We start from the raw sequence: 14,177 nt of genomic DNA, 5'->3' as shown, positions 1-14,177 counted from the left end.
GTCCTTGGCCTATCTCTTAAGTGGGTAGTTTGTTTTGTTTTTGTGGAGTTTCTTGATCTATTTGTAGATTCTGGTTATTAATCCTTTATCTGTAGCATAGTTTGCAAATATTTTTTCCCATTCTGTCGGTTGCCTCTTCACTCTCCTGACTGTTTCTTTTGCAGTACAGAAACTTCTCAATTTGATGCAATCCCAATAGTTAATTTTGGCTTTGACTGCCTGCACGTCCAGGGTCTTTTCTAGGAAGTCTTTGCCAGTATCTATATCTTTCAGGGTTTCTCCAATGTTCTCTAATAATTTGATGGTGTCGGGTCGTAGATTTAGGTCTTTAATCCACGTTTGTGGGGAGCAACTCTGACTAGACTAAGTTACTGGAATTAAGACTTATTCTATGCATCTGCTCTCCCACAATATGGTGCTGAGAAGGGAGAAACAGCTTCTACACAGCTGCCTCCAGTTCAACCAATATGCAGCAGGACCTGCTCCTGATTGGAGAAGAGCAGCGTACTCGGCGCGTGGGTAGCAGAGTTGGGATTGGCGGAAGAGGACTATAAAGGAGGAGAGAGACAACATGCACCAGGAACATCTGAGGGAACACCTGTGCAGCCCCCGAGAGAGCCGGTCGGCGGTGTGCCGCTCCCCCGCGGAAGTGGGGAATGTGGCAGGGGGAACCACCCTTCCACGGAGGTGGAAGGGACGGTAGCCAACCCGGGAAGAACCGGCAGCAGACCCGGGGAGGGCCGAGCAGACAAAAGAACAGCACAGGGTCCTGTGTCGTTCCTACACGAAGAGGGGGAGCGACACACGTTGAGTGGATTTTTGTGTAAGGTGTAAGGTAGGGGTCTTGCTTCATGCTTCTGCACGTGGAAATCCAGTTTTCTCAGCACCATTTATTGAATAGACTGTCCTTGCTCCAGGAATTGGTTTTAGATCCTTAATCAAATATAAGTTGGCTGCAGATGTTTGGATTGATTTCTGGTGTTTCTATTCTGTTCCATTGGTCTATCCATCTGCTTCTGTACCAGTACCATGCTGATTGATTACAACTGCCCTGTAGTATGTCCTGAAATCTGGTATTGTGATGCCTCCGGCTTTGTTTTTGTTGTACAAGATTGCTTTAGCTATTCGAGGTCTCTTGTGCCTCCATACCAATTCCAGCATCATTTTTTCTAGATCTGAGAAGAATGTCTTTGGTATCTCTTGGTATCACATTGAATCTGTAAATTGCTTTTGGGAGAATAGACATTTTGATGATGTTGATTCTTCCAATCCATGAGCATGGAAGATTTTTTGGTATCCTCTTCTATTTCCTTCTTTAAGATTTTGCAATTGCCATCGTAGAGTTTTTTAACATCCTTGGTTAAGTTTATTCCAAGGTATTTGATTCTTTTTGTAGCTATTGTGAGTGGGATTGATCTTAGCAGTTCTTTCTCAGCTGTGGCATTGCCTGTGTATACAAAAGCTATTGATTTTTGTGCATTGATTTTATATCCTGCTACTTTGCCAAACTCTTCTATGAGTTCCAATAGTCTCTTAGTAGAGTTCTTTGGATCCTCTAAATAAAGAATCATATCGTCTACAAATAGTTTGACTTCTTCCTTTCCAATTTGTATATCTTTAATTTCTTTTTCTTGCCTGATGGCTCTGGTTAACACTTCCAGAATTATGTTGAATAGCAGTGGTGAGAGTGGGCATCCCTGTCTGGTGCCAGATCTCAGTGGAAATGCTTCCAACTTTTCCCCATTCAGTAGGATCAATAGGATGCTGGCCATGGGTTTTTCATCAATTGCTTTGATTATATTGAGGAATGTTCCTTCTATACACAATTTGCTTAGAGTTTTCATCATGAAAGGGTATTGAATTTTATCGAATGCTTTCTCTGCATCTATTGAGATAATCATATGGTTTTTCTTCTGCAGTTTGTTAATGTGGTGTATCACATTGATTGATTTGTGAACATTGAACCATCCCTGCATTCCAGGGATAAATCCCACTTGGTCTGGGTGGATGATTTTTTCTGATGTGTTTTTTGTATTCTATTGGTGAGAATTTTATTGAGGATTTTTGCATCTATGTTCATCAGGGATATTGGTCTGTAATTTTCTTTCAGTGCTGCATCTTTCTCTGGCTTAGTGATTAAGGTGATGCTGGCTTCATAGAAAGAATTTGGGAGGATTCCATCTTTTTCAGTTGTTCTGAATAGTTTGAGAAGAATTGGAATTAGTTCTTCTTTAAATATCTGGTAGAATTCAGCAGTGAATCCATCTGGTCCTGGACTTTTCTTTGTTGGGAGGGCCTTTATTACGGTATCAATTTCTGTTTCAGTTATGGGTCTATTTAGGTTTTCTATGTCTTCATGGTTCAATTCTGGTAGATTGCATGTGTCCAGGAACTATGCATTTCTTCTCAACACTGCTTTTGCTGTATCCCATAAGTTTTGATATGTTGCGTTGTTATCCTCATTTACTTCCAGAAAGTTTTTGATTTATCTTTTGATTATTTTATGACCCATTGTTCATTCAGGAGCATGTTGTTCAATCTCCATGTGTTTGCATATGCTCTAGGGATTCCTGAGTTGCTATTTTTCTTGAGTATCTTGACTCGTACACTAAGGAAATAACACTGATATTGGCTTCCAAAAAGGAATCTGAAACCAAGAGAAATAAGAATAAATCAGCCTGTGCTTGTTCCCACATGTGAGAATTTACCTGTCTTTAGCATATTTAAAGTCCAACCTATTTTATTTGTAGATTTCATATTTGCAAATTGTTTCCTAGCTAAAGCATATTCACCACGGAGTTAATGGTCAGTGCACATTACACTTTCATGCTTGTTTGTAGAAATGTGTAGAACACTGAACATTTGAGTCATCTTGCATGCAAGTTCCCAGCCAAAGTCAAGCAAGGTGGCAGCCCTTTCTTGTTTGAGTTTCTCATTTAAACAAGCGCCCATGTTGTAGTTTCTTTGGTCTCAAATTTTTAACATTCTTGTGATTTTTTTTTTTTTTTGGAGATTTCACTTTTAAAGAGGCACCAGGCAGAGTGCTATAATGCTATATAATGTTTCAGTACACTGGAAGCTATTATTTGACTTTTGCTGAAAATGTTTAAACTGGGGCCTCCACTGAGACGTGGCAAGTAAGGCCACTGCCTACAGTGCTGGCATCCCATATGGGTGCCAGTGCAAGACGTGGCTACTCTGCTTCCTATTCATCTCTCTGCTAATGAGCCTGGGAAAGCAGCAGCAGATGGCTCAAGTACTTGGGCCCCTGCACCCACGTGGAAGATTAGGAGGAAGCTCCTGGATCCCAGCTCAACTCCGGCTGTTGTGGGCTTTTGGGGAGTAAACCAGTGGGTGAAAGATTCTCTCTCTCTCTCTCTCTCTCTCTCTCTCTCTTTCTATTTCTATTTCTCTGCCTCTGCCTCTCTGTAACTCTGCCTTTCATATAAATAAATAATTTTAAAAAATTTATAAACTGTATTTGGGTATACAGTGCTGCCAACTGTAGTTCAATATTAATATATATATATATATACACACATTGTGATTTTAATAATTAGAAGCAGGCATTTAACAAGGTTGTGTGCTGAATAGATGATATAAATGGTGTGATAAGATGTCCACAAAATCCTATCTCTATATGTTTTCTTGAGGTAAGAAACTATGACTCAGCATTTTCTGGACTCTATAGTTGAAATAATGTTTAAGAATAAACAAGTAACCCTTATAATTTTTTTTAGCATTGTGTGACTTACAAAATATTCACTTGCTAGTTCAAAAAATCATTTAATTTACATTTGGGAGTAATACGTATTTTTCCAGATATGTGAATACAGTAAGCTTCAGATACAGATAATTGAAAAACTTGTTTAATGTTACCTGGGATATCAAACACCAGAGGTAGGGTGAAAGAACTCTCAAGGCTGTGACTTTTACCATAGGATCAGACATCTCAGAGCCATCAAATACACCACAGTGGGCTACTAAACGGGGTTGGCTTGCTGTGCTGGAGTCAGGGCAGAGCAAGAGCATTTGCTAGACATAGACAAAAGGTCAGGGCACTCAAGTCACCAGCAGAGCACTTCCTATTGCTATAATTGATGGAGAATGAAGTTTGTGAAATTGCAGGTAAGGGGATACTATAACAACCAAAGGAACAAAACAGCAGCCCTTCGTTTATAATCTGCATATTAGAAGCTTATATCCAAACACATTGCAATTCAGTTTATTCCTAATTACTTTGTCATTACAGATTAATTGTAAAATTTTTATTATTTACATTTGAAAGCCACGGATTTATTTTGTGCCGTGAAAATTATTGGTATAAATGCAAAAACTCTATATTTATTTTGCACCCCCAGTACAAGGTGATTTTATCCATGTGTCCCAGATTGTCCTGCTTCTTTTATTTCCCTAGTGTATCTACGTTATTTCTACCCTTTTGTACTTTATAATTTTGTATCCTCAGTGTACTGCTACTCTTCATTCTTCCTTCTCATTTACATCATCAAAGGGAATCAATATAAGTTCATGTTGATCGATTAGTGTGCATTTGTAGTAATATAAAGAGGACAACTTTTCAATAATGGAGAAAATGAATGGATTCCAAAGATGGATAGGATCATAAGTGCTTAAGTTTGTTGACGGATTGGTTGAATGTGGAAGAAGGAAAGTGTGAGAATAGGACTTGGAAAACTGTTGAATTTCCCTGGCAGAATATGCTTTGGTAGAGAGGGGTAGAGAAGAGATTGCTGACCAGGGATAAAAGTTTGAAACCGATGTCATGGTCATGGTCATTTTATTAGTTTTTTATCATTATTATTTTTTGCTATTGAATTGCTGAGTTCCTTATATGTTCTGGATATTTGTTCCTATCAGTTGTATATCCTGCAACATTGTGTAGGTTGTCTTTTCTCTCTGTTTCTTTTACTGTCCAGAAGCTTTGCAGATTGATATAACCCCATCAATCTGGGGTTTTTGCTTTCATTGTCAGAGATTATGAGATCTTATCAAAAAAGTCCTTTCCCAGGCTGGTGTCAAGGAGTATTTCTCCTATGTTTTCTTCTAGTTGTTTCATAATTTGGAGTCTTCAGTTTTCTCAACACTATTTCTTGAATATCCTATCCTTTGCTGAGTGTGTGTTCTTGATGGCTATTTCTGAAATTAGTCAACTGTAAATATATGTACTTATTTCTGTGTTCTTTATTCTGTTCAATTGTTCTATAGGTCTGCTTTTATGCCAGTATTGTATTAACCTGGTTACTATAACTTCGTAAGTATACTTGAAGTCATGCAGTCATAAAGAGACTTACACTTTTGGCTCTAGACTGCTTTGTCAATTTGAGCTTTTTTTTGTGTCTCCATGTAGATCTGAATAGAAATTTCTGTAAATAAGATGAACTGATGATCAGCAGGTATCTGAAAAAATACTCAACATCACTAATTGTCAGGGAAATGTAAATTAAAACTTCAATGAGATATCCTTTCAGTCTAATTAGAGTTGTTGTTATTAAAATAATTTAAAAAATAACAAATTCTGGTGAAGGTGAGAATAAAGAAGAACTAAAAGACTGTTTGTAGAAATGTAAATGTGTATGGTTAATATAGAAAATTAAAACAGGGGTCTATAGCTTAGCAGGTTAGGCCACCGATTGTAAATCTGGCATCCCTGTTGGAGTGCTGGTTAAAGGCCTGGCTGCTTTCTTTACAGTCTAGATTTATGCTAATAAACCTGGGAATGGAGCAGAAGATGGCACAGGTATGTGCATGCCTCCCACCAGTATGAGAGATTTAGTTGGAGTCCTGGATCCTGGTTTTAGTCTTGCCCAGATCTGACTGTGTAGCCATTTGGGGAGTGAACCAGTGCATGGAAGATCTCTCCATCCCTGTTTTTTCTTCTCTCCCTGTTTCTCTGCCTTTCAAATAAATAAATAAATAAATAAAATTTTTAAAATATTTAAAACAAACTATCATATGATCTAGCAATTCTGCTACTGGACACATGAGGATATAAAGTGAAATTAATTCATAGCTGCACTTGAACATTTATTACAATACTGTACACAATAGTTGAGATAAAAAATCAATCTTTATTCATGAATGAATAAAGAAAATATGGTAAGTTTATACAATAGGATACTATTTATCATTAAAAGATGAAATCTTATCAATTGTAGTGATATGGCAGAGACTGGAGGACATATATTAGTTAAAAAATAAAAAGGCACAGAATGACTGCAATGTTTATCTCATTGAAGCAAAGGGTAGAAGAATGGATTCCAGAAGCTTGGAAGGGCTAGAGCAGAGGTGATTGGAAAGGATTTGCCCGTGGCTACACAATTACAGTTACATAGGAATAATTCCTAGAGTTCTGTTAAAAATGGGGTGACTATGGCTAGTTATATTTTTCAAAATAATTAGAAGAGAGGTTTTCTTAATGTCTTCATTACAACGAAAAGATAAATGTTTAAGGTGATACATACAGTATTTACTCTAATTTCATTACATTTTGTATCCATGGATTGAATTTTCGTAAGGTATTCAAGGAATAGGTATAATTTTTATATGTTAGTCAAAAGTCAATTTAAATAAAACTAAGCCAAGAAAAAAAATTAAAAAGGAAGATAATGAATTCTAGAAAAGGGGGTGGAGGATGTTGTAATGGAATATGGAGTATGGCATGGAATCTAGAAAAGTTAGAATCTAGAAAAGCAAGAAGATTACAGATATACTTTGATCATTCTGATAGCAGGGACTATAACCACCACTCATTTTCTAATAGTTTGTCTTTTAAGGGCATGGTTTTTCATATATACTCCTCTTCTCATGTTATTCCAATAAAATTAACTAAGACCTCAGTTCTTGAAATGGGTCTAACTTTTGATAAAAATCACATACTCATCAAAAAAATAAACCATCTCATTAATATTTTAGTGTCACCCATTCATTGCTTTAGCTAGAAATACTATCCATCTGAGGAATGGATTTACCTCTTGGTGTCTGCATCTGCTCAGTTGTATTCCGCAACAGAATGCATTCAGGAAAAAATGGATACTCACATAAGCACTCTGCCAATGAGAAATAATGAAAGAAATATTATTTTACTGGTTTTAATGAATCTCTACAATGAATACACATATTTCTCATGATTTAATTGACAGAGAAAATAGAAGTCAACTTGCACCAGACCAATTAACATTATTATTTCTCACAAGTTTGAGAGTAGTAATTGTTTAAGTCATTTCTTGCTATTGCAAGTAGAGCAATATAAGTACTTAATTCTATCATACTTTTTTTTTCATTCTTTCCACTTAGAGCCTTATATCTTATTTCCTTTTCACTTTCCACTAGCTAGATCAATTTGTCTTCACTAATTCTAAAGCTTTGCATTTACCAATTTATTTTTAAGTATTCCTCCTTTTTTAAAAATATTATTTGACAGGTAAAGTTATGGACAGTGAGAGAGACAGACAGAAAGGTCTTCCCTCCGTTGATTCACTCCACTAATGGCCGCTATGGCCGGCACACTGCACCTATCTGAAACCAGGAGCCAGGTGCTTCCTCCTGGTCTCCCATGTGGGTGCAGGGCCCAAGCACTCGGGCCATCATCCATTGCCTTCCCGGGGCCAAAGCAGAGAGCTGGATTGGAAGAGGACCACCCGGGACTAGAACCGGCACCCATATGGGATTCCGGTGCCCCAGGCAGAGGATTCACCAAGTGAACCATGGCGCCAGCCCCAAAGTATTCCTCCTAATATAAATCACATTCATGTTTATTTACAATTATTGATTTCTTTAATTTTCAGTATTTTTACCCTTCCCAGAAAAGTGACAGAAATATTCACTTAGTTCCATTGGTCTCACCTACCTCCAACTTCCTTTGTATCTATATGGTGTGTGGTTTTTATTCCACAATGCCAGTTTCATTGTCTTTTATTTTCATACTTCCCAGTATGTTTTCAGTCAACCAAAACATTTATTTATTATGTAAAAGGAATGGTGTGTGTGTGTACCTTAATTTTAGTTCTAGACATTTACTGTAGACATTAGCCCTCCATATCATTGGACTACTGAAATTTAAAGCCTATCAGACTGAATTTTTCATAGCTCTGTTTTTGCCATTTTCTATTTTGTTTCCCAATATCTGCAAATTCTTACAATGTTTAAATAATCCACAGTCCACACAAAGTAACAACTACAGATATTTTCCCACTTTAGAAATCCTGATATATACTACCTGTCTCTTCAACTATCAAGGCTGACTTTTTTTTTTTTTTCTGCAGAGTGGACAGTGAGAGAGAGAGAGACAGAGAGAGAAAGGTCTTCCTTTGCCGTTTGCTCACCCTCCAATGGGCGCTGCGGCCGGCATACTGCGCTGATCCAAAGCCAGGAACCAGGTTTGTCTCCTGGTCTCCCATGCGGGTGCAGGGCCCAAGCACTTGGGCCATCCTCCACTGCACTCCCTGGCCACAGCAGAGAGCTGGCCTGGAAGAGGGGCAACCGGGACAGAATCCGGCGCCCTGATTGGGACTAGAACCCAGGGTGCCGGCGCCGCAAGGCAGAGGATTAGCCTAGTGAGCCGCGGCGCCTGCCAAGGTTGACTTTTAATTAGTTTTCATGATCAAGTTTTTTGAAACTCTTGTATATCCTCCAGATTATTAGCTGAATAATTTAATAAAATCATGTGTGAAAATGTAATTCAAGTTACAACCAATATAAGCAAGTGCTGCATCATTAGATGGTCCTCCTCTCCCTCACATCTAATTCTGCTCTTCTAATCTCAGGCAGTTTATCGAAGTCAATTCATCACAATTATTTAAACATGCCAATTTCCAGTACATTTCTTTGTGTTTTTTTCTCCAATCCCCCTTTTATCTAAAAATTGTACACCCTTTAACATCTAGCTTAACCACCACTTTATCTTTGAAAATTTCACATTAGAGCACTATAGAAACAGAATTAATTGTTCCTAATTTGTTTCTTAACACTTTGCTAATGCCCCATTATTAACCTTAATTACTGTGTATTATGCTTCCATTTTATGCTTATTTTAGTGTTCTTCCTTAAGCTACATTATGAACATCCTTAGGACAGCAGCAATGCCCTGTCATTTTTTTTTTTTTTTGCAGTCTCAATTTTAATGCCTCCTGGAATTGTTTTAATAAATTAACAAACACTGCAATGTTTTGTTCTGAAAAATAATGCATGCAAAACCAATGTGATGTCTTTATATTGTATTAATATAAAATAATATAGTGGAAACAGCCTGTTTTGAAGCCACATTGTCTTCAACAAGTTTCTGTATTTAATTTTACTTAAATTGAAATTATATTGGCCGGCGCCATGATCGCTTGGCTAATCCTCCACCTGCGGCACCGGCACCCTGAGTTCTAGTCCCGGTTGGGGTGCCGGGTACTAGCCCCGGTTGCTCCTCTTCCAGTCCAGCTCTCTGCTGTGCCTGGGAGGGCAACGGAAGATGGCCCAAGTGCTTGGGTCCTTGCACCCGCATGGGAGACCAGAAGGAAGTACCCAGCTTCTGGCTTCAGATCAGCGCAGTGCGCCTGCCTTAGTGGCCATTAGTGAAGTGAATCAACAGAAGGCAGACCTTTACCTCTGTCTCTTTCTCACTGTCTATTCCTCTCTCTCTCTCTCTCTCTCTTACTGTCTGCCTTTCAAAAAATTAAAAAAATAAAAAAATAAATTATATTAAGCAAAGCTAGATTCATTCAATAAATATTCAATGTATATAATATATTAGGATAAGAAGTCTCAGAAACAAAAAGATGAATTTCATAAAATACTTTAGTTAGCTTTTATAGAACATTAAAGATAAGGTATTTGCTGTATATTAAGTTCCCCACGAAGTTGTTCCATAGAAAAAGATTAGCATGGAAATGATTTATTGTGGAGTGCTCATTTAGGAACAACACTGTGGAAGGGAAGAAATAGGATTTAGGCATAGCAATATCTAGTCTCAACTAGTGCTTTTGCAAACTCCGACCATGATCTGGAAAGTACTTCAGACCTATCCCAAGCCGCAGAGAAGTGGAGGCCTTTTTATCTTGGTATTTACTAGTCATTAGATAGCGACCACTCACAAAGTATGGTTGATACAGCATGATCTATGCACTCTAGCTTACGTGCTTTTAATCATGTCTTGTATAATTTGTAAACCTAACATTTTTACCTTGCATGAGGTGTGATATACGTTTTTTGTGCTTCTGTGTGATGCTCTTGTTTTATGTTTGCATTATATCCTTGAGGCCTGTACCCTGAGGCAACACTCCAGCACTGATTGGTACTTCCCATGTAACTTCCTATGCTCCTCCTTACTCGTAGTCCTAGATGAGCAACTCATAATCCAGTCGTGTGCTTACTCAACACCTCTCATCAGCATTGGCTACAGCATTTCCTTACTTTGACATATGATTTCTTTAATCTTCTATCAGGCCAACAGACGCCAGATGGCTTATGCTGTGGTTTAACTCTGGGTATTGACCATAAGGTCAATTATGGTCAAGATGAGGTGAGGAGAAAGATCCTAAGCCTGGAGTCTTTTGTAGTGTGGCAGAAAGTTCTCTATGTCTGCTTGATGCACAGGTGCATGGAAGTGTTAGCCCACAGCAGGAATTTGTAGGACATGCCTGCAACCACTCTGAGAGTCTACAGAAATTTGAGTTTACTATGTTTTTATATGCATTAACCCAGATATTCTCATTGCATGAGATGAAGTCTAATTCCTTCACAGTTTGGGTTCCAATGTTTTCCTAGCAGAATTGCTTGGATTGAATATTTAAATTTCTTGGTAGTCCAGCTGTTCTTATGATTGGAATTGTGGTCTGATACCTCAGCAATATTTTTTCTCCAATTGTGGCAAATGAGACTGCCTTTACAAGCTACCAATGGATCCACTTGCATTCATGCTTAGTTTGTAATTCCAGATTATCAGTCATAGTGTTATCTTTTTATCCAAAGCATATAGCAGCCAGCAAATCTACGCAATTGCACTCTCCTTATAACTACCATGTCCTCAATATTTCTCAGATGTGTGACCCATGAAACACCAAGTATATTTCTGTTTACTACCTTACTGCATGTTCCACAACACTATGAGAGTTTTGGGAATTACACTGTCACCTTGTCCCAAGGACTGTCTATACTCCAGTTGTCACCAGGGATGGTGGCCTCACTTCCAAGTAGGATCACTAATTCCATTTTCATATCTGCTTTCTCAGAGCAGCTTATTTTTTATTTTTATTTTTTGACAGGCAGAGTGGACAGTGAGAGAGAGAGAGAGAGAGAGAGAAAGGTCTTCCTTTGCCGTTGGTTCACCCTCCAATGGCCGCCGCGGCCGGCGCGCTGCGGCCGGCGCACCGCGCTGATCCAATGGCAGGAGCCAGGAGCCAGGAGCCAGGTGCTTTTCCTGGTCTCCCACGGGCTGCAGGGCCCAAGCACCTGGGCCATCCTCCACTGCACTCCCGGGCCACAGCAGAGAGCTGGCCTGGAAGAGGGGCAACCAGTACAGAATCTGGCGCCCCAACCGGGACTAGAACCTGGTGTGCCAGCGCCGCTAGGCGGAGGATTAGTCTAGTGAGCTGCGGCGCCGGCCTCAGAGCAGCTTAGATACCAACCATCTTGGTCAGGTTTCCCAGGTTGAAGGGCCAGGTTCAATAATGAGCATGCAAAAGTTCAATTGGAGATTATTTTGGATGTGTCATTTGTGAATAGGGAGGAAAGGAAATAAAATTGGACAGAGGAGAAGTTCTTCACCTTAACAAAGACTTCTTCAACTGATGGAGAAGTCTGGATCTGGAGGGCCCTTCAGATATGTCTTTAATCAAGGAAAGAAACTGCACATTTATTACCTATGTGGATCCTTGCTTCCCCTGAAAATGGAAAATGGCATTGGGCAAGGGGATTCTCTTCTCCTGGGGAATTCCTGGGGTAGGGAAGAGCTGAAAACTCTGTGTGGGCCACATCCCCCGCACAGCAGGTAATAAATCCCACAGTCCTGAAAAGGGTCCAATGAAGCTTAAAGTGAAAGCCATGGCAACACTCACACCAAAATCTTATCTGCTCTGAGTTTAAAGGAGTGAGTGGTGCACATTGTCAGTTTGGATCTGGACCCAATAACAGGACATTACACACATGGCTGTCAACCTAGGGCTCATTTGCACTACCAAGGACATTTGATAATATCCAGAGTAATGTCTATTGATAAACAGGGTAGGGTGCTACTGACATCCAGTGGATCAAAGCCAGGGAGCTCCTAAATGTCTATAACACATAGAGCAGTGCAGCAAAGAATTATGATGTATAACATGTCAGCAGTGCCACGGTTGATAAACTGGCCTGGACACTGTCAATGCTCATTTTTGTTTATTAATTTATTGACATTAAAAATAACAATACCAGCCAATTTTATTTCAAACAGGAAATTATGTTTATTAAACATAAATTATGTTTAATAAACATAATTTTCTGTTGTTATTTTTAAAAATTTTTATTCTTAAATTTTTGTTGAGTGAAGATAATAGATTTCATATATTTCATAGATACAATTCTAAGAAGATAACATACTTCCTTCCCTCCGTCCCTCACCCTCCTCCTGCCCTCATCTCCTTCCTTTCTGTTTTATCCTTTAAATTTTGCAATAACAGACACCATTTTGCAATTTTAATCAAACCATTAATTCAATAGTTAAGCCAAGTATATAACGCATATTTCCCCCACCCATGTAACATGAAAAAGGAAAAGAATGCTGGATAAGTTAATGGCTAGATTTCCCATAATATTTCATAGCAGCTGGTTATAGGAGATTCAGAATTAAAATTTATTGAAAGAACAAGACAAGCATCCTTTAATTCTCTGCACAAGTATCTCTCAATACCTATTTTGTGTAAAATTCAGGTTACTCTCACTTCCAAACTGTGAAGAGCAATCCAAATATGTTGATGTTAGGACAAGGAACTGGTGGCATCAGCATTTAAAGTGGCAACATGAGTTGTTCTGGTGTATACAGCAATGCAAGTCTTACGTGTCAAAAGTGCACATGGAGAACTAACTATCCCAGTCTCATAATCAAAAGATAATGGAAAGAATACAGGATGTAGGAACACACATGAGAAATGCTACAGGGCTGCTGAACAGGTTGATGACCTCAAAAATATCATTCAGTCACTGACCACATTTCCTCACTGTAATCTGAAGATGATACAGACGTTACTGTGTTGACATTCAAAGGCATATGCATCAACTCACGTAATGCTAAATTTTATGTGAGCTTAAATCAGTTAATGCAAGTAAGAATATCTTGCATTATTACAGTATTCAAATGCCAGGTGAATCTTAATGACCAGAACTTAGCCCTACCTAAAAAGACAAGAACATCTTGCAAATAATTGGTTCTGTCTTATAAGATAACCACTGCTGTTTGGCAGCACAGTAGGGACTCCCAGTAGAGGCAACCTTGCTCTCATTGCATCTGCTCCAGAGAAATCAAGAAATAATTACCTTTTTATTTGGAGTCTTGATTGATGTGCCAGTCTTCCAAAGGCTATGGAGAGATAAACCGGGCCAGGGAGAATAAACTGGGTTTTATTCTGCTTTGATTACTCCTACTGCAAGGATAATTTGAGTACAGAGTGCAGAGCACAACAGCTGATTAAAGAGAAGACCTTGGGCACATCAGCTTTCAGACATCTTGATTACAGAAATTGGGGTCTCACATTTGATGTTCAGGAATACTTGGAGAATGTGATTCACTGCATTGCCAAGCCCACTTTCTCCTTTATATGCAGGCAAGGGGAAAAAAAGTTTCATTGTCAGTGGCATTTCAAGAAGCATAATCATGACAAGAGCAAGTATTGATCTGTCGCTCCCCCTCTTCGTGGAGGAACGACACAGGACCCTGCGCTGTTCTTTCGTCTGCTCGGCCCTCCCCGGGTTTTCTGCTGGTTCTTCCCGGGTTGGCTACTATCCCTTCCACCTCCGTGGAAGGGCAGTTCCCCCTGGCCGCATTCCCCACTTCCGCAGGGGAGCGGCACACCGCTGGCCGGCTTTCTCGGGGGCTGCACGGGTTCCCTTAGATGTTCCCCATAGATGTTCCTGGTGCATGCCGTCTCTCTCCTCCTTTATAGTCCTCCTCCACCAATCCCAACTCGGCTGCCCACACGCCG

The 14,177-nt window shown here is 39.3% G+C and overlaps 1 long non-coding RNA gene across 1 annotated transcript; it reads right to left on the bottom strand.

Annotated features, from left to right (window-relative positions):
• Positions 1-948: 948 nt before the first annotated feature.
• LOC149128195 (uncharacterized) lies at positions 949-14,122 on the bottom strand. The gene is made up of 3 exons (XR_016230581.1): positions 13,513-14,122; positions 6,990-7,067; positions 949-2,647 (listed from the first exon to the last, which is right to left on the bottom strand). It is a non-coding gene; the product is annotated as an uncharacterized LOC149128195 (long non-coding RNA).
• Positions 14,123-14,177: the final 55 nt, after the last annotated feature.

Source organism: Oryctolagus cuniculus, chromosome 2, assembly GCF_051225735.1.
Source record: "Oryctolagus cuniculus isolate XC-2025 breed Fujian yellow rabbit chromosome 2, ASM5122573v1, whole genome shotgun sequence".
Classification (NCBI taxonomy): domain Eukaryota; kingdom Metazoa; phylum Chordata; class Mammalia; order Lagomorpha; family Leporidae; genus Oryctolagus; species Oryctolagus cuniculus.
Note: the sequence above shows the minus strand (reverse complement) of the source record. Positions and strands in the feature narration are given on the sequence as shown.